Source organism: Ptiloglossa arizonensis, chromosome 9, assembly GCF_051014685.1.
Source record: "Ptiloglossa arizonensis isolate GNS036 chromosome 9, iyPtiAriz1_principal, whole genome shotgun sequence".
Taxonomy (NCBI): domain Eukaryota; kingdom Metazoa; phylum Arthropoda; class Insecta; order Hymenoptera; family Colletidae; genus Ptiloglossa; species Ptiloglossa arizonensis.
In genome coordinates this window covers 8,081,507-8,102,623 of record NC_135056.1, presented here as the reverse complement: position 1 = coordinate 8,102,623, position 21,117 = coordinate 8,081,507, and the positions used below count along the sequence as shown (strand labels likewise).

Here is a 21,117-nt window from a genome sequence, read left to right as displayed (position 1 = left end):
CCATTTTTTATATCCATCTACCCGAATCTATAGCTCGCGATCAAATTTTTTAAACATTGCAAACTTCTATTGAAATATAAAATCGTAGAATTGGAAAGGTTAGTGTGCACACTAACCTTGTCTACTGTGCAACTATTTGCAACGATTCGACGTACTTTTTTTTGTAAGTGTCTATCGTTAGGATATCGTTGAGATTTCAATATTTTAATCAAATTTAACGATACTGTGCCAATGTGAACAAATTGACAGGGTTGTGCTCGATGTTGTATCTTCTTTCTTACTGTGTAGCTCACATCCGGGATTGAAATTACCGCAATTTTATTCGTAGACCAGGAAAATTCATAGAAATTGTTCAACTACGTGGAAAATTGAATTGCATTTCGATACTTCGTAAATAGAGTAAAATTATTTCCACGGATACTCGACCGATAAAGCGTACACAATCTTAACCAACCAATTAGAAAAAATTTACGTTTCGAGCGTTTCATTTCAATCTTCGGAATTATTCGTTATACAAATCTGTAAAACGAAAGGAACAAGAACGAATGACCGTGTTACAATAAATTATACGCTTGTAATATCGTTTGCAGAATTTGTATTTCAAAGTGTACAACTTTTACAACTGAGAACGATTTATTCAGATGAGATTATCATAACCAGAATTTTACGGATGATTAATCACTCACGCCTTGTTGCTGAACCATCTACAACAAGAAATAGGAATTTTTCAAGGCGTTCAACGTCTCGACAAATTCGTTGAGATTAAAAAAAAAAAAAAAAAAAAAAAAAAAATCGAGGAATAAAAGGTTACTCTTCTTTTTACGTGTATATCGTTAAGATTTCAATATTTTAATAAAATTTAACGTATAAAATCAAGAAATCTGTATTTTGATATTTTCTCGTCACGCGAAACGTGGATTTCTTGTAAACTTGTAAATTTCTTATCTCTTTGTAAAATACACAAATCTATACAATATTTGAATATTAACGAGTCTTATAAAAAACGTTGTTACGATATCGATATTGTCCTTCAATGATTTTTTATTTTCAATACTTTCGATATTACCTCGCGAAAGTAACATCGTACCAAATCGCATAATCGCGTAAGAAACAACGCTCGCGTCTAACGTTCAACTGTTACGTTTCCGAGTTACCCAGTTACGATCGAATGCTTAATGTATTCACCGCATTGTTTATCGCGATAAGCGTGATCGTTGCGCAAGGATGGCAACCGTGCCCGATAAGGTAATATTTATTCGCGAATGGTTAATTCGTAACGCGTGACACGCTCCGCGTTACCATTAGTTTCGGCACCATTCCCTGCCCTCGCGGAATAAAGTTCAGCTTAGGGTCACCGTGTAATTATACCGTTTCGCGCTAATGATTACTTTGTGGAAGCGCAATTAAGGGGACGCATTAAGCATGCTCGCACGGAGAAACGATAAACGGAACGCGTTCAGGTACGTTACGTCCACCTAAAACGGCACGGTAATATTTTTAAGTACGCGCGCCATTATTTCTAAAGGATCTTATGGCCTCCGGTATTCTCCCGGAATTTACAATGCTCTGATAACTCCCAGTGGTAAACGTTAATATTGAACATTTAAGAAGCGATTACTAACGCGGGGAAACCCACAACCGAGCGAGCTGTCCGTGATCCGGCTAAATAAAGCTAATTGTTTGGAAAGTTACACCGGATGTAAATATCGCGCTTTTTTATCTTACACGTCTCTGGATACCAATACCGTACAATTTCTTCCTGTATCAACTTTGTGATACCGTTCAGAGGAAGAATCTTCGATGTTTAAAAATGAATCGTCAGCTTTCAATTGCACTGGAGAGTTTCATTCTTTCTTAGAACCGGAATCTGTTCGCGTTACCGAACATATCGATTCCGGTTACAGTTCTAATACGAGTTCTCCTATCGGTTCTTTAACGGTATATATTACCAGAGCGGTGTTTGGTTCGGTGGATTTGTCGTAAACTTGTAAATTTCTTATCTGTTTGTGAAATACACAAATTTATACGATATTCGAATATTAACGACAGTTTTATAAAGAATGCACGCGCGAATCGATACGTTCGGTTTACGGAGAGTTTAAACCCGTTAATTGTTGATTGTAATTTCAAGAAATTGCCGTTACGATTCACAATTGATCGGTTGTAACTGTCAATTCGATTACATTTCGTAGAATGTGTATATTGAGTTTTAAAGCTTGCACTGCAAGGTGCAAGTAATTATTAAAATTACTGTGATATAACACGCTAATGGCAAACGAAATAATTTATCCCCGGAAGAGGTTGAATACACAGTTTCCGCAACTCTTACAACTTTGGGATGGATATATTCGATCGCACATACGTGTGAATAAAAATTCAATATTTGCTTCTGTATCGCACACTCGACTGATATCTTTAGTTTGCACGAAAGCCAATAGAAGCATTTCATCACGAGGGATTGATTTCCTAAGCTCTCGCTCTCTTGTGATGTAATTGAAAAGTTATTTACACCGCACTAAAGACTCTCTGTAGTAGAGTACCCAATCGATCAAACGACATAACGCTTCCACGAAATCGTACCAAGGATTTAACAAAATTTATTGCATAAATCCCTCATAAAAACTGACCTGTTTCGTTCGTCTCGATTGCATACACAGGGTGTCTCACAACGAGTAGCACGATCGGTAATACAAGGAGAAGTGCGTTCAAAAATACCTCGAAAACGTAACATACATTGTTTTCGTGCAGTACTTTGTTTACGAGAAAATTGATCTTGACATTTTTTGAGACACGTGCACACGTGTTACTCAAATTCTATTTTCTGTTAAATTTGTACACGACATTTGGAAGAAATAATTCATTATGAGAGATACTGTTTTTCTATTATAAATTCTACGTAATTTGCACATAAGCACGATACACGGAACTGTAGAGATTTTTACGAAGTTAAATCTATGCACTCGAAACTTTTTTGTTAAGAGAAACTGATTTTTATTTTAATACTTCGCGTACACGTTTACATCTTACAAGAGTGTAATATTTAAATTCCAATTCCAATTCACCAAGTTAAAACTCATTGGGCGATACATTGCTCCACCATTGTATGTTTAAAATAGTTTTTTTCGAAAACGAAATTCCGTGCAAAAATATATTATTCGTGTTTTCGTTTCATTTTTGAACGTAGAAGCTTTTTTTTTGTATCACTCATTATAGGACAAGCAATATATTCACCTTTTCCATGAACATCTAATTCATTGTAATCGCAGTTGATGCTGACTAATTTCTATAGTCTCTTATCTCGGTGTAAAAATCTGTAAAATCGAGATGGAAGACCGTGATCTTCGAAGACGCAAAAATGTGTTTTTCAATTAGCAGATGCGACGATAGGCTTGTGTTAAGTCCAAACGCAACGCAGAGAGTTTTGGCTCAAGGCCCGGTAGCGATATTACTGTCACCGACTGAAAAATTTGTACGTATGCACTCCAAAAGGAATCATAAAACACCACAAGAAGGCTTCCAAGAAGGCTTTTTTAACGACTGCAACGCTTATTCTCGTCTTCGTTTGTCGCCTGAACCGGTGTAACAGTTTGACCAGAGAATCTAACAAACGCCTGAATGTAACTTAAGAAACAACTGTATACGTACATATAAACTCCAGTTCAATTTTGGGTAAATTAAATATTTAAAATTAACAGAGAAACGATAACGTTTCAATGACGAATCTTACGTATTTCTTGTGCGACGAAAATAATTATGAAAATGGGCAACATCGACCTATGAAATAAGAAGCTATTAATTTCTTTTTTTTTCAAAATTGATGTACAAAGCAAAACAAGAAATAACTGCATTGTAAGCTTTTACAAAAATCTTCTTTTAGTATGAAATTATACTAACACGAGATCTGAGAATAATTCAGACTAGAAATATCAAGTAAATAATTGCTGAGTATATTTCTTATATTCGTAATATTCTACAGAATAAATTAAAATAAAATTGCGGTGCACTTTATTCGGGTCTCAATCTTGTACCACAAGTACCACACGGTATTCAAATGAATGTTAATACCGCTAATAAAATATCTTTCCCAAATGTCCTCTAAATAAGATTTTTTTATTACGAGGAAAACGATGTCATTTCAATTGGCTGCGATGAAGTATACTGTACGAATGTGTACGTTTAAAAACACGATGCACCTTTGTTTCTTAAATAATGTTACAAGTGTCGCAAAATGGTAATGGGAATTGTACCCACAGAAGAGAACAGCAAGAATAATGCATGGACGGGGGAACAAAATCACCAGTATTTACTCGCAAAAAAGCGCATAATTAGAACGTTAACATGCATTACAAATGTTCGTAGAACTGTACAATTAGTTTCCTCGTTAATTGTACGAGAAGCGCGCGACCGAGATTCAACGGATAAAGAGCATGTATTACAACATAGGAAGAAAGTTAAGACCCAGACGATCTTTTAAATATTCTCAAAACATGCATCATCTGCTGGCCCTGCATAGTTACACGCGTTTTCATTTCGCGTAATTTCGTCCATTCTCATCTAACCTTTGATATCGCTCGTAATTTCTGAAGCTTTATTCTTCACCAAACAGCAACGTCTTTCGTTGACGAGCGTAACACATTCGATCGGAATTTTGCAATTTTTCAGAGTGATCCATTAAAAATCACAGTAAAAGGATACCCAGTTTCTAAAGCAATCGTTACAGGTGTTATTACACGTTTTAAGTGGGCATTTCGCACAGGAATCTAAGCAAACTGCATGAATGGAACACTCTAACGAGAAACATAAATTTATCCCATTAATTCGTGAAGAATGCCGGTCAAATTGTATCGAGTGTACACGAACTCGCTCTGTATGCGCGCTGAGAAACTACGATTTACATTTTTTTGCAGTGTTCTCGACAGTGGAAAATGTTACACAATTTACATTTCAATAACGAGGAAACTTTATTCGAAATAGAATAATTAACGATCTCCGGTGAATTTTCGGAAGCAATTTTTGCATCCCATAAATCGATGCAATTATGACACTGCAACCTAGATCAACGACTGCATCAAATGTCTGAAAAATAATTATTTCATCGATAACGAGAAACCAAGGTGGTAGTTTTTAACGAACCACTAAAAGTCTCGATGTGTTGGTTCGTTTTTAAAATTATTCACCCACTAAAGACTTGTCCCTCCGTGTAAACAACCTTTCACAAATTGCAAACATTTCCTATGCATTCAAATAAAAAATACTCCTTATACTGCAATACACGTGGCTGCAATTAACCCAAAACTTCTTTCAATCAAACCGTCCTTTCTTTGCTCGATAGTAACATTTGCAAGATTAAAATTCGAAGTTTAAAATTCGTAAAACATTCGAACATTAAATCATTCAACTAATTTCGTGCCCGTGGACACTTAAATATCATCGAGTGCACCGTCCTTATCACGAACGTCACCAGACAATTAACCCAAAACTGTTTTCAATCTCGGTCGTCTTTATTCACTCGATCGCAACTCTTGCAAGATAGCAGACAACAATTCCCCGTTTAAAGTTCGTTAAACACACGAATAGCAAATTATTCGTATAGTTTCAGCGCACACCTGAACGGTCACCGAGTACACCGGTCATTTTTACGAAACGTCACGAGGCACCTGTGATAACTTCTCATTTGCTCCCTCTTATCTAGGGCCCGGATGACACACGTTCACGGTTGCGCCGGAGGAAGGTCAGATGGAGATCGGGAGATTAGATGAAACGGGAGAAAAGTCGCGAGGGAAGAAGGTCGTGGAAGAAAGACACGGGGGAAAAAGTGGGAAAGAGAGAGCGAGCGGAGCGGAGTCGCGGAATCACGAGACAGAGAGGACCACGCGATCGGAGGGAAGAGTGTGAGAGAGGGAGAGAGAGGTGAAAGAGAAAGAGGTGTATCAGCTAGCCGAGAGTTCGTTGCCCGATTGCCTGCCTTCACCGTGCCTCTTCTTTGCCGTCCGTTTTGTCCTTTTTTATTCACGAGCATCGAACACGCGTACACGGCCGCAGGTAGATACATACAGGAGTGCCTGTTTCGTCGAGGGTGACGTCACCGATCGACAAATCTACCCAGGTAAGTTCAGGTTGCCTGCTGGAACCGCCGTTTCGTCCTTACCCCCTTCACGGTGGTATACAATAACCTGTGTCAATACTGACGAGATGAAATTCGGTTTAACTCTTTGGGACACAATTACTGAACGTGTGAAACGATAGAAAATAAAACTGCAAAATAGACTGATTAGATATTTCATTACGAGATGGTATATTAACAGTCTTATAAAGTACCTTGTGTGGAGTTATTTTAGTTTTTCATGGTGGGTTGAAAAGTACACCATTGTAATTAGTAGCACAAGTATTGTGTACTAGTAATATAATACTGATAGTATACAATAACATGTGTCAATACTAACGAGACGAAATTCGGTTTAACTCTTTGGGATACAATTACTAAATGTGTGAAACGATAGAAAATAAAACTACAAAATAGACTGATTAGATATTTAATTACGAGATGGTATATGAACAATCTCATAAAGCACCTCATGTGGAGTTATTTTAACTATTCATGATGGATTGAAAAATACCCCATTGTAATTAGCAGTACAAGTATTGTATACTAGTGATAGTATACTATTGTATATACCTTATTACCTGTGTCAATAATGATGACACGACGAAACGAACGAGACACAGTTAAACGTGTGAAACGATAGGAAATAACTAAAATTAAAAACAGACTGATTAGATATTTAATTACGAGATAGAATATTAACAGTATCACAAAGCACCTCGTGTGGGGTTACTTAAATTTCTCATGGTGGTTTGAAAAATATCCTATTGTGGATGTCAGGGTATTAAAAAGGTGGGACATTTCCTAACTCACTATGCTCCAAAGAGTTAAATCAACGGGGCTTCTAATCGTGTTTGCGATACGCATAACGAAACAACGTCGATGATACCCCTTTTTATCTCGTGTACCCACATTGCCAGCTAAGGGGGACCAAACATCTACGGCTTCTTATTAATTATGCGTGTATCGGTGTCATGAATGAAACTTCGTACGAGATTAGTTTTTTTTTTTTAAACGGCTTCGCGATGAAAGAAATGAAATTGTATGCAGTTGGAGGGGCGAGGGGAATTTTAATCCTTTGCGGTTCTACGTCGAATCCGACGTATCGTAAATAATACGTTCTGACGAGTACCTTGAAACTTTTTTCAATCTTAACCATCTTCGTTTACACGATAACAAATTTTAGAAGGAAAATTCTGGATAATTAATCTGCATTTAAAATTAAAATATAAAGATTGCGTAGTATGCTCTAATTGCAAACGTCGGGTGAAAGAAAAGAAACGTGTGAGAGAAAATCAGGACTGCAAATATTGGAAAGCGTATTGAAAATATGTATCATGTTACGGAGAATTGTAAATTATTAATAATCGTAAAGCATTCGCCCATTGATACTCTACCGAATACAACTATCGGTATATTGTACACTAATTTTGAACAAAATGAATGTTAAAACACAGATACGTTTTCTGAATTTACCGTATTGTACAATGTTCTTGCATATGGTTAGTTTAAAGTAATATTTGCAAGAAACAGTATTATTTTACGTGTAGAGTCTGAATAAATCTTTAAAGAAAGATTGTGTAATGTCCAACTCGATACAATAAAATTCTACATAGCATTTCGTTTTTCTTTCAAAGTTCGAAACTATTTCAAGAATATATGTGTAACATCTTTCAATGTTTATAAACACCTCGTGAGAGGTTTCTAACCGAACTGGGATAAGATACGGAGCTGAGAAGCAACAGTTGACCATTCTACGTCATTTTTAATTCGACAATGTATGTGATCGCGATTCGTAATTCTAAAATAGAGTTGTCTCTACAGAAACGTTTAATTATTGTTATTTCTGCAAAGGAATATTCCGTTCAAGAAATTATATCGAAATTTGGATTATTTTGTCTACAAAAGAAGAACTCAATGCCCGAAGGAAACAATAGAAAATGTAGATGGTTATATATAAACGTTGAATAAACGCAATAGAAAACTGATGGTAACGGAAATTGCCGCAGAAGTTAACAAAGACCGACAGAATCCAATCAAGAAGACAATGGGCAAAGAAATTTGAAACTTTTGGTACAAACGACGAGTTTTTGTGCGGAGAAAATCGAATGAAAACTAGATACTCGATTTCATTGTTCCAACTACAAAACATAGTGATCAATCTATACTAGTGTAGGGTGTTTCGGTGAGAATCTACCCGATGATTCGATAAAAATTCAAAGGATATTGAAAAAAGAACGATATCTGAATATTTTTCGCAATCATGCATCACCATCTAAAAGGAAATCAATAAAAGAAAAGTTTGTAATTGTGCAGGATAACGATTCTAAACACACTTCGAAAATTTATAAAAATTATTTAAAGGAATTGAAAGGCGATAATAAAGTACAAATTACGATATGTTTCCCAAAATCACCCGATCTCACTCTTTGAAATTGAGAATTTATAGGATAAATTGAACAAAGATGTTGGAAAAATTTACCTTTGGTAAGATGTTCGACATATCATTTGTATGAAATATTTTAAACATTATGCATATGTAATACATAGTTACTTTATTTCATAATATTGATAATTTTGTAAATTGCCTGCATCTTAATTTGCCATAGTGTTCGAAGACTTATAGATAGATGTGTACATGTTACAAACACAAAGACACACTTATGAAACTGTGCATTGCTCCTTCTAATATATATTCTATCGTAGATATAAGTACAATTTATCCAAAGCTCAAAGATTATTAGAGAAACTCGACCAAAAATTCCAGAATGGAAAGAGTTAAGACTAAAATCGATGCAAACAAACTAGAAATGATTGATGCTTACTTTGAATTTAAATACCAAATTTAAGCTTCGAACCGGTGGCAACGTTCTGAACCTTCTATCGAATGAAAATTTTTAAACACTGTGAAAACGATCGTTGCTCAATCTCATTAATGCAAAACACTCTGATGAGAAGAAATGCAACAAGTGACAATAAGAATCGAATATGGAAACGAGGATCGTGATCGTTGGCAAGAAAGCCAATCGTACCTACGATTGGATAAGCCCAAGGGTCGCTGGTCATTAACGCCCATGCAAGAGGATCGCGTGTCATCCGAGTTAGCATCCCAACAATAAGATCAACAGTCGCACAATGCAATTATCGTTAACGCCGTATCCTTTTGCGCTTCTACCGTAAGAAACAATCTCTCAGTCTCGAGTTAAGACCATCCATTATACGGTCGTTCGCCATTTTTGTAAATACAAATTGCTGCTCATTGTTCACCGTATAAGAGAACGGACGGCTAACATTTGAATCGAATCAATCCAGACAATGATTTTCCACGTAAAAAATTGAAAATACTGTGGAGAACGAAGCTACTCGTTCAGTTGGATGATTCGGACGATAAGACAAGATTAAAATCGGGACAAGAATATTTATAGTACGATTCGAAGTTTTGGAATAATGTAACGTTCTCGGACAAATTGAAATTTAACGATTTCCAATCGGATGTTTACGGAAAATTTCATGTAATTTCTGCGAATTTGAATATATTATTTGTACGTGTATTTTGACTCGAATTGTTAGTAAATTTATTAACAATTATAATAAGTAGTATTTTTGATATTTAACAAAAATAGATGTTTACGGGAAAATTTAATGTAATTTCTACGTATTTAAATATATTATTTGTACGTGTATTTTGACTCGAATTGCTATTAAATTTATTAACAATCATAATATGTAGTACTTTCGATATTTAACAAACATAGTAGGTGGATAGATATTCTATAACACGTATTATGATTTATCATTTATCGTGTACAAAGATACCATATTACGTTAAAAAGCATCTGAAATGAATTTTAAAGGAAGAGTGACGTACAATTTGAATTTATACAAACTTTGATGCTGAAACAAAATCTCGTAAGAAACATTGGTAAATAATTTCGTCACAATGTAGAAATATTTTACACCGTGACAAATATTATTCGAATATGAAATTTGATTAAAGTTCATTAGTAGATTTCGGAATTCAAACTTTAATTTTAATACTCTTACCTATATATTTAATTACCTTATATTTAATAATCGTACGGATGAAACACGTACAATTTCTGGAAAAATTGTGTGCTAATTGCGAGAGGTTCGATATTAACACGACATAGGTTTAACTGTTATAGAATCACTCGGATACATGGAAACTGTTCGCAATACAAAGTAATACAATACCTGTTATCCAAATGCTTAGTGTTCGACTGCTCTAGTATTCGAACGTTCTATTATCCGATGAAGCATGACCTTGCACAGTACCCCTTTCCTTATTCAAACATTCTTCTATAACGGTCAAAATTAATTCTCATCTTAACAATTCAATTTGGAACGTAAATTATACATGTTCATACATTACAATATCGTGTCAACCGGCGCATATAATGCCAACCGTAGAAGTAAAACAAGGAACAATTCAAAAAGTGATCACGACACTGAAAAATGAACAATACACGGTACCGATAGAGATTATTAACACAAAACATGCCTTCATTGAAAATCTGGAAGCGTTGATAATGATAGAAAAGGGTTTTCGATAGTTTAAAACAAAAATAGTATCAATATTCGTGCAATTAATCGTATTAAAAATTGTATGCAATTAATAACCAAATTTGTAAGAATTATTTTATCTTCTGTGACGTAGAATAATCGACGTTGAACAAATGAATGTTTCTATCATCAGAACAATCCTCTCCAATTATTGTAACTCGATTAATTCGTATAATCTACCGTACTTCGATCATTATTATTATACCATGTACTGGTTGTTTCTCTCGGACGAAAATAAATATTTGGTTAGGAAAACCTAACTGTCTGCGAGAACGTGAATATTTTCTCGCAAAACAAGCAAGACTTCTTACCTGATATTCACGCAGGTAGCATTTCGAGCACAATACAATCACAATGGATCAGCGGTGCAACGTTGAAAAATATTTACCGCACCATGTGACCAATTTACAGATTTTTCAATAGCGCGACAGTTTCAGCACCAGCGAATTGTTTTGTCAAGACGCTATTGTTCCCGCAGCCTTTCTCGAAACAATAAAACATCGTAAAAATTCGGTCTCCTCGAATATAGTAATACGTCCTACTCGATATACTATTTAATCCTTTCCCTACTGACTTACTCCAATTCCGGAAATCGGTATTCGTAAAAGTGTGAACCATATTTTATTCACCAACTTTCCACGTCTTCAAGTTTACATTAGAATACCGCCATTGTGAAGGTTCATCACCGATAACTGATCACCTTTTATGTATAAATATATTAAAAAAGCGATTATCCCTATGAAATTCCACCGAGAAACATTACCGTGAACGTAAACTCGCGTAACTTAATTCTCGTTATTGTTACAATTATAAATTTTATTTTCTAATCGCGAAGATAAAGAAAAATCCCTCCACGATTAATCGGCCGATTGAATTAATTTTAGAAGTTACTCCGAATTAATTTCTACTAAATTAGTCGCGCTTCAACGTTACGCACATCTTGGATGAAAGTTTCCAAATGAGTAAACACTGGTTAGCAGTATTATCAGCGGCATAATTTATAGGAGTAATTCCCGGGACGAGTGGCTAATAATTTAAGTTTGTTTCCCACTTCTTGTATCCTTGTATTCGTACCGAGGGGGAGAATTCAACTATGATTTATCGCCGGCTACCGCGATTACGAATGACGCGAATATATTAAATGCATCTCCGGTTAGAAAACATACGCATTTACATAATTTATACCGGCGTATCGGGGCGTATTTACCAAATCAACGACCTCTAAGCACCTACCGAAACCACGGAAGCGATTGTACGTCTCTCGAAGGAGATAACCGAGTATAATTGCTGTCGCATTAACGTCGACTATCGGAGAAAATCGAACAGATTCTCTCCAAAACATCTGAAGCAGTATATCGGATAACAATGATCGATTATACGAACGTAAAACTACCGATCAATATTAGACAAATATTTGATCGATCATTGGTAAACAAACGTGCGATGAAACGCTCCCTTTTCTTCGAGTAATTGTAAATTTACTACCGATGTATCCGCGCATGCGCGCGCAGAGTATCCGGACGCGTTTCACCGACAAAAATACACGGTTCTATAAATAGCTGGAAAATTGTTATCGGTTAATTTCTTTTTTTTCTTTCATTTAACCGTTTAATCGAAGTTACAATTCGAACGATTTCCGTCCAATGAACTCGAAATTTTATTCAGACTGATACAAGGTCAACCGTCACGTCGCGACATTCAACTCGATGTAAACACTCGAAACCGATGAATTCCCGTTCGTTGATACGTCTTATCCGCTCGCGGGGTCTGAAGTTGACAAAGGAACAGCGGTTGCTATTTGAAGCTTCCCTTAGCAACAGCACAGAATAAAAGCAGTAGCAACCGAAGCTTAGAACAGTCGACGAAAATGTGGTACATAAATTGTAACGTAAAGGGTGGTATTTCAGACTGCATTTCTGGACGATGTAGAATCTCTTTTAAGCGAGACTTTGTACGATGCTGTGATCTGGATATACGGGTTTCTTGATTTAGCATTCGAAAACTCGGGCAAAACGAAACCAACGAAGTCACAGTCTGGCTGTAATTGAAGTTAAACATTTGGAATCGTGTATGTGTACCGAAAGCACCGAACACGAGCCAAATTTCTCGAAACGGTCACAAATCAGCTCCGAACCGACAAAGTTAACATTTCGAGCTGACGTTTAATCCCTTCGGGGACGAATTATTTCTGTACCTTAACGCGTCGTATCATTGGGAAATTTTATTTATTTACAATTTCAGTAACCACTCCCGTGTTGTAATATTCGTCCAAATTAAACGTACTTATATCGATCATTCTTCAAGAGGTTCAGGTGTAATTTAATTCGAATTCGATCCCATCGAAGAATATTTCTAAAATTTGTTCCGTTCGTTTCACCTGATTAACGCTATTACTTGGATCGATAAAAAGGGATCGAACGAGATCGACTCCCGGAGAAATTCGTAACGCGTTCGAAATTAACGCTATAAATGAAATACGATGGTAATGATAATGAACGCTCACCTCTGACTAAAGGTTACTCCTCGAATCAATGCATACTAAACGCGTGGATTATTTATTCGTAATACGCACCACGCGAACTTCACAGAGAACGGATACTCTTTACGATTGAACTGCACTGCTCGAAGATGTTTCGACGCCGATACACGCGATCCGTGATGTATCTATCGATTGACGAGCGATCGGACCGTAGAAACGCACACCGGCACGACTCAGTCGAAACTGGCGAGCGGAGACCGCGGCGAGGAACTCCTGCGTTCCTGCCTACGCGCCGATGCACGTGGGTTACGGGGTGGGGAGTATCGAGGGCCCCGTAGGTAGTAGGTATTCGCGAATAGCATTTCACTCGATGGGAACCAGGGTGGTGTAAATCATTCGCGCCCTTCGCAAAGCATTTCCCTTTTTTTCCTTCCTCGGTCGAATCCTTCAGACTTTACCGATCCTTGGTATTCTCTTTCTAGCCGCGAATCTCTGTCGTTCGTTTACCGCCGTGGTCGCTTTACTTTTGTTCGCGCGTCGCTAACTTTGAATTTCGAACGGGAGTTATTTTCGCGGGAGAAATTTTCATCGACGAGAAAATATTGGGCAAACGTTTTTTGTTACTTTACAGTCTGCAGAGGAAGGAAAGTTTTGGAAAGGATACTTTTTATAGAAAAACGTGTTTGAAGATGTTTGGGGTATTATAATAAAGATGCTTTTTGTCAAATGTACAAGTATACGCGTGTAGAGTTGTTAACTTTGAATTTTTAATGGGAGTTATTTTCGTGAGGGAAATTTTCATCAAAGAAAATATTGGGCAAACATTTTTTGTTACTTTACAACCTACAGAGGAAGGAAAGTATCGGAAAGGATACTTTTTATAGAAAAACGTGTTTGAAGATGTTTGGGGTATTATAATAAAGATGCTTTTTGTCAAATGTACAAGTATACGCGTGTAGAGTTGTTAACTTTGAATTTTTAATGGGAGTTATTTTCGTGAGGGAAATTTTCATCAAAGAAAATATTGGGCAAACGTTTTTTGTTACTTTACAGTCTGCAGAGGAAGGAAAGTATCGGAAAGGATACTTTTTATAGAAAAACGTGTTTGAAGATGTTTGGGGTATTATAATAATGATACTTTTTGTCAAATGTACGAGTATACGCGTGTAGAGTTGTTAACTTTGAAGCCTAAAGAGGAAGGAAAGTATTGTATAGAATACTTTTTATAGAAAAACGTGTTTGAAGATGTTTGGGGTACTATAATAATGATACTTTTTGTCAAATGTACGAGTATATGCGTGTAGAGTTGTTAACTTTGAATTTTTAATGGGAGTTATTTTCGTGAGGGAAATTTTCATCGAAGAAAATATTGGGCAAACATTCTTTGTTACTTTCCAGCCTACAAAGAAGGAAAGTATTATAATAGAGAAAAATTGCGTAAAGAATACTTTTTTAAGATATTTTTAAAGATATTTTTTGCCAAATATGCGAGTATACACGTGTACAGTTGTTAACGCGATTTCATCTAAGCGGATGAATATATATTTATTATGTATTATTTCAATGTCAATTCTCTACACTTTTTGTTCGAGTTCCATTCATTTTGAAAAATGAGTATACCATAGGTATTTTAGTAAATATATTCATAAAAGTATTGTTTCGTTCAAGTAATTATTTTCTTCGCTGAAAGTAATTTAAACCGATGTTTGTCTCTGCTAATTATATGAACTCTATTGTATTCAAAATCAAAAATTTTAATTCAACACCTTGAGAAAGCTAATTAATAAAAGTCTTACATATTTTCTTATGTCGTACAAGCAGCAGAATCAAGTTGAATAAATAGTATAGAATCGATTAAAGAACAAATGTAAATAAATAGATTTAAAAATAATAATAATGGTAAATAATATTCTTACTTCAAGATATATTTTTATTTATAAAAACCCTACGAAGTAATAATATTTTCCAGCTTATATCAAAGCCGACAACTCTCGTGCTTAGTTTCGTAAACGGGCAATAAAAATGCACGAGATGAACAAGACGAATAATAAAACGAGTCAACAGTGAGAGGAAAATAAATTCGTTTGAGGAAGAATAGATGAATAATTAGGAAGCGAGAGAGTTATCTTACATCCTGTTTCGTTGGAAATGAGTTAGATTGAAATGAATAAATCATAAATCATAGATACAAGCATACATTTGTCATTCGGATGTAGATACATCAAAAGAAAAAAGGAAACAATAATTACAATCAATATTGATAAAAATAGTGTACGCGGTTGATAAATATAACGAAGCTATTCATCACTAATGAGTTATAAAGTGTAATAATTGTTCCAAAGGAACGATGTTTCAATATTATTTACCAAATTTTACACCATACATAAATATCATAGAAAATATAAGTATTTTGCAATGTTATCTAATTTAATAGTTCTCCTGTATATTGTATTTTTTAAGTATCTGCCTTATCGGTCATAATTCCTTGCAATTTTGTAGTTGCACTTCGCGAAAGATTCTCTCGACAGAAATTGATTATTTCCTCTCGAGACCTTGTATTGTATATTAAATTTCACGCTCGTTTTCAAGTTACCAGGCCCGAGGCGCTTGTAAAATTGCAAAGTCACAAATCGTAGATTCGTCGAAAGTTTAGACTCTGAGCGCTGTTCCTCGAGTACCAAATCACAAATCGTCCATTCGTCGAAAGTTTAAATTCTGAGCATTGTTCTCCGAGTACCAAGTCACAAATCGTTCATTCGTCGAAAGTTTAGATTCTGAGTATTGTTCTCCGAGTACGATAAAGTCACAAATCGTTGATTCATTGAAAGTTTAGATTCTGAGCGCTGTTCTCCGAGTACCAAGTCACAAATCGTCCATTCGCCGAAAGTTTAGATTCTGAGCATTGTTCTTAGAGTACGAAGTCAATTCATCAAAAGTTTAGACTCTAAGCGTTTTTCTCCGAGTACTATAAAGTCACAAATCGTCGATTCGTCGAAAGTTTAAACTCTAAGCGCTATTCTCCGAGTACCAAGTCACAAATCGTCCATTCGTCGAAAGTTTAGACTCTGAGCATTGTTCTTCGAGTACGATAAAGTCACAAATCGTAGATTCATCAAAAGTTTAAACTCTAAGCGCAATTCTCCGAGTACGATAAAGTCACAAATCGTCGATTCGTCGAAAGTTTAGACTCTGAGCGCTGTTCTCCGAGTACCAAGTCACAAATCGTCCATTCGTCGAAAGTTTAGATTCTGAGCATTGTTCTTAGAGTACGAAGTCAATTCATCAAAAGTTTAGACTCTAAGCGTTTTTCTCCGAGTACTATAAAGTCACAAATCGTCGATTCGTCGAAAGTTTAAACTCTAAGCGCTATTCTCCGAGTACCAAGTCACAAATCGTCAATTTGTCGAAAGTTTGGACTCTGAGCGCTGTTCTCCGAGTACCAAGTCACAAATCGTCAATTCGTCGAAAGTTTAGACTCTGAGCATTCTTCGAGTACAATAAAGTAACAAATCGTCTATTCGTCAAAAGTTTAAACTCTAAGCGTTACTCTCCGAGTACGATAAAATCACAAATCGTCGATTCGTTGAAAGTTTAAACTCTGAGCGCTGTTCTCCGAGTACCAAGTCACAAATCGTCCATTCGTCGAAAGTTTAGATTCTGAGCATTGTTCTTAGAGTACGAAGTCAATTCATCAAAAGTTTAGACTCTAAGCGTTTTTCTCCGAGTACGATAAAGTCACAAATCGTCGATTCGTCGAAAGTTTGGACTCTGAGCGCTGTTCTCCGAGTACCAAGTCACAAATCGTCCATTCGTCGAAAGTTTAGACTCTGAGCATTGTTCTCCGAGTACGATAAAGTCACAAATCGTAGATTCATCAAAAGTTTAAACTCTAAGCGCAATTCTCCGAGTACGATAAAGTCACAAATCGTCCATTCGTCGAAAGTTTGGACTCTGAGCGCTTTTCTCCGAGTACCAAGTCACAAATCCTTCATTCGTCGAAAGTTTGGACTTTGAACGCTGTCCTTCGTGTACGACAATACGAGATCCCGATTTCGAAGCGAAAGGTTGATTTTGCATTTAAAAAAAAGAAATTACACATACACTGGACAATACGCGAAGTAGATTATATTTCAGACCGTGCAACAAACTTGATTCAACCCGGTTCTAAGGCAGCTTTCAACGAGCCTATTGCCCGCGCCTGACTTCTAAAAGAAGACGGAATAAACGTAAGAAGAAGCAGAGGGGAACAGGTTCTAGATTCATTCACATCTCGCCGAGGCCTTGAGCCCGACAAAAAGCATTCTATGCAGTTCCTACCATAGACTCATCCTGTATTCTACCGGTACCCCCGAGCTACGAACTCCTGTCGTAAATGTCGAACGAGACAAACTAATAAATGTTGCAACGAAAAATTCGTTGCTTGTTTTGCTACCATCTCGTTGATCACGTACGATACAATTCCTGGGAATTATGTAAATCCACCGTGGAAATCATTCTCTCGAGCGTGAATCGTGATCAAAAAACGTAATTGTCGATAATAGAATGAACGCGATAGGTACTAAACGTTCGTAAGAACATACGGACGAATGGTTTTGTCAACGTTGCAAGCGATGAACGTATTAACGAGATTTAAGTGGTTTGTGTATCGTTGGTTAAAATAATTTAGAGGATCCAACAGTTGCAAAATGAATCAAATATTACTCCCTGAAATATGAACGGAGATTGATAGAAACGTTGCGCATTCTATACATAGAACTTTTGTCGAATGTTTAAACAGTGCGTACGAAGCAAGTTTTAAAATATCGATTAGCTCGTTCGATGGGTGATTCTTTAATTATATCGAGCAACGTGACTAGAGTAGAGCTTGAACTGTTTGAATAATTTAATGTTCCAATGCTTTATAGGTATTCGAAAGATACGAAATTTCGAGTAACGTTATTCAAATATTTGAGCTCTCGAATATCATTCTTCGAATATTTGAGTATTCAGATATTATTAACGATGTACACGAAAAACTTGTTTTGCGTTAAGTTCGAGTGTCGTATTTGTCGTGTAAAATCAATTTTTTTGATTTATTGAAAAAAAAAAATGAATATCATTCGTTTCTCCGAAATAACAAAAAGATTTTTTCTTTGGTTCGAAGCTTGAGTCTTCGTTTTAATTTTCCTCAATTTTAGCCCGAGTGATAAATTTTAGAACGCAGATTGTTTAAAATAATTCACTCGATCGTGTAACTATTTTTAAAATCATCGATACGATCGTTTTGCAATGTACAGCTTCCCAAGTTGATTCGATTGTAGCATAAGCGTAGTCGTAACCGCGTAAATAAAATCAGTATTCCTCTCAGTGTTTCGATCGAAACGAAAATTGATATTATCCTAAGAATTATTAAGAGTTAACTGAATAACGTTTCATCCCGCCAGTTCGGAGCTAATCGAATATATTTTAAGTTATCATACACACGGATCGAGTGGGCAACTATTTTAAAGTGTACAGCGACATACACTTGCAATTTGGCACTCAACCCGGTTACGAATCAGCGCACCTAATATAACGAACGGTTCATTAGAATTCTTTGATCTCGATTCGATACGACACTGCAAAACATTCGACCCACGGAGCAATCGAAAAAAGATATCGAAGAGTCGTCGTCGAAATCGTTTCGGATCGTTCTAAAAAAAATTAATCGTAACGACCTGCTCGAGGTATCGTTCTCGCTGCCACGAAATAATGATCGACCGTCGGCTCCGAATTGAAAAATCGAACACCACGGTATTGCATAATTCGTGACACCCGTACCACGCGTCCAGCGACCAGAGACTAGTATTGTGAACCGAATGAAACGAAGTCCAGATCTCTCTGCCAATTTCTCGTTTATAATATTACGCTCCTGAGCGCGTATACGCGTTATCTGGGGGCACTAATCTAAAATGTTTCAACGTGGGCTGCGTGGGTATGCACGAACATCGGCGCTTAAGAAACACCTAGGGAACCTACGCCTTTCTCACACGTGGTCAGGCATGATGAATCGAGGGATTCGAGCGATTTTGACGCTCTCGACGCAAGTGTTTGCGCAACTAGCATGAACGCGTCAGAGTTACGGAGATCTCTGACGAACAGGTCCAGGAAGGTTCTTGGACTGTTTCGTAAATTTCTATTTACAGTATGCTTACAAACCGATTTGTTCTTTCTATCAGTGACGCGATATTCTCAATAATTGTACGAACAATCAGATTCGTGATCCTGTGTTTGGAACAGTAAGTTTGTACACCTTTGAATGTTGAATAAAAATTAAACACGGGTTCGTGAGTATCATTTTCTTTTTTCTCATTGCTTAATTGTGAAATTAACGTCGCATCCGCTGTTAGGTTATCAGCGACGATCGATGGATGACATTCTGTGAGATACTTTAGAGAATTTTGTTAAAGAGTTGAGTTTCTGTTATGAATTTCAATAGGTTTGTCTTTCTTTGTTTTCTACGTTATCGTTCATGCGTGGTACTAATGTGTATTAGTCATTTAGGATGTGTTACATTATGGACAGATTGGGTGATTCAATATGAATCTGATTGTTTGAACAATTATTGAATAACTGTGAAAATAATATAATGGAATAATTATTGAGTAATTGTGAAAATAGAACAATTATTCAGTACTTGTGGAAACAGAACAATTATTGAGTAATTTTGAATATAGAACAATTATTTAGTAATTGTGAAAACAGAACAATTATCGAGTACTTGTAAAAACAGAACAATTATCGAGTACTTATGAAAATGGAACAATTATTGAGTAATTTTGAATATAGAACAATTATTGAGTAATTTTGAATATAGAACAATTATTTAGTAATTGTGAAAATAGAACAATTATTGAATACTTGTGAAAATAGAACAATTATTGAGTACTTGTGAAAACAGAACAATTATCGAGTATTTATGAAAATGGAACAATTATGGAGTAATTTTGAATGTAGAACAATTATTGAGTAATTTTGAATATAGAACAATTATTGAGTACTTATGAAAATGGAAGAATTATGGAGTAATTGTGAAAATAGAACAATTATTGAATACTTGTGAAAATAGAACAATTATTGGGTATTTGTGAAAATAGAACACTTATCGAGTACTTATGAAAATGGAACAATTATGGAGTAATTTTGAATACAGAACAATTATTGAGTAATTTTGAATATAGAACAATTATTGCGTAACTGTTTTTATGCAATAAAAAGCTCAATAGTTACAAACAAAACGGGATTATACATTCCAGGAAGTATCGAGATTCGCGCAATTATCGAGGTAGTCGATCCAGGTCACTGTTACCTATTCTTTTCATTTCGAACTTCACTCGGTACTAAAGATCCCCTCCACTCGTCAATACAATGCAACGAACGAGATTCGTATGCAAATATCGAGGTTTCACCGTATGTCCTTCGCCGTCAAACATGACTCTCGCGCGTTAACAAATTAGAGAAACTCCAATGATAAGCAGAAAGCCACTGCATAACGAGTAAATTAAAACAAACAGAGATAGAGGAAAGTGAACGAACTACTTTCAATGTGTCGGAGTTTTCTCGTAAATATCTTGAATATTCAAAAGACAGATAAGACTAATTTACGTTCACTTGTAAATAGAAACTCTAACATAATCTCCGTACATAAATATCAATACTGCTAAATTCTTCTATGATTTCTGTACAACTGCTTTTAACGTCCTAATATCGAAATAAAAAAAAATTCTCCAGTGCGTACTTTAAAAGATTCTCACATGTGTTCGGTGTAATGTATTTTCGAAAGTACGTGAAGTACAAAATTATTTTCAGAAATTGTTACATATACCTACGAAAGCTTGAAAGAAACAATTAGGTGATCAGTTTCATTCGGGATAAATAGCTCCAGAAATCCTTGAAGAATTACGCAAGGAGTCCCTAACTCTGTTTCACCTAA

General features: G+C 35.9%; 1 protein-coding gene across 3 annotated transcripts in view; it reads right to left on the bottom strand.

Annotated features, from left to right (window-relative positions):
- LOC143151031 (uncharacterized) overlaps positions 1-13,379 on the bottom strand; it is a 45,201-nt gene extending 31,822 nt beyond the window's left edge. For 2 of the 3 annotated variants that reach the window (XM_076319760.1, XM_076319758.1), the window contains exon 1: positions 13,191-13,378. The gene's annotated coding sequence lies outside the window, so the exon portion shown is untranslated. Of the gene's footprint in view, positions 1-13,190 lie in introns of all 3 variants that reach the window. The other variant, XM_076319759.1, reaches the window with a different exon arrangement.
- Between the last annotated feature and the right edge of the window lie 7,738 nt (positions 13,380-21,117).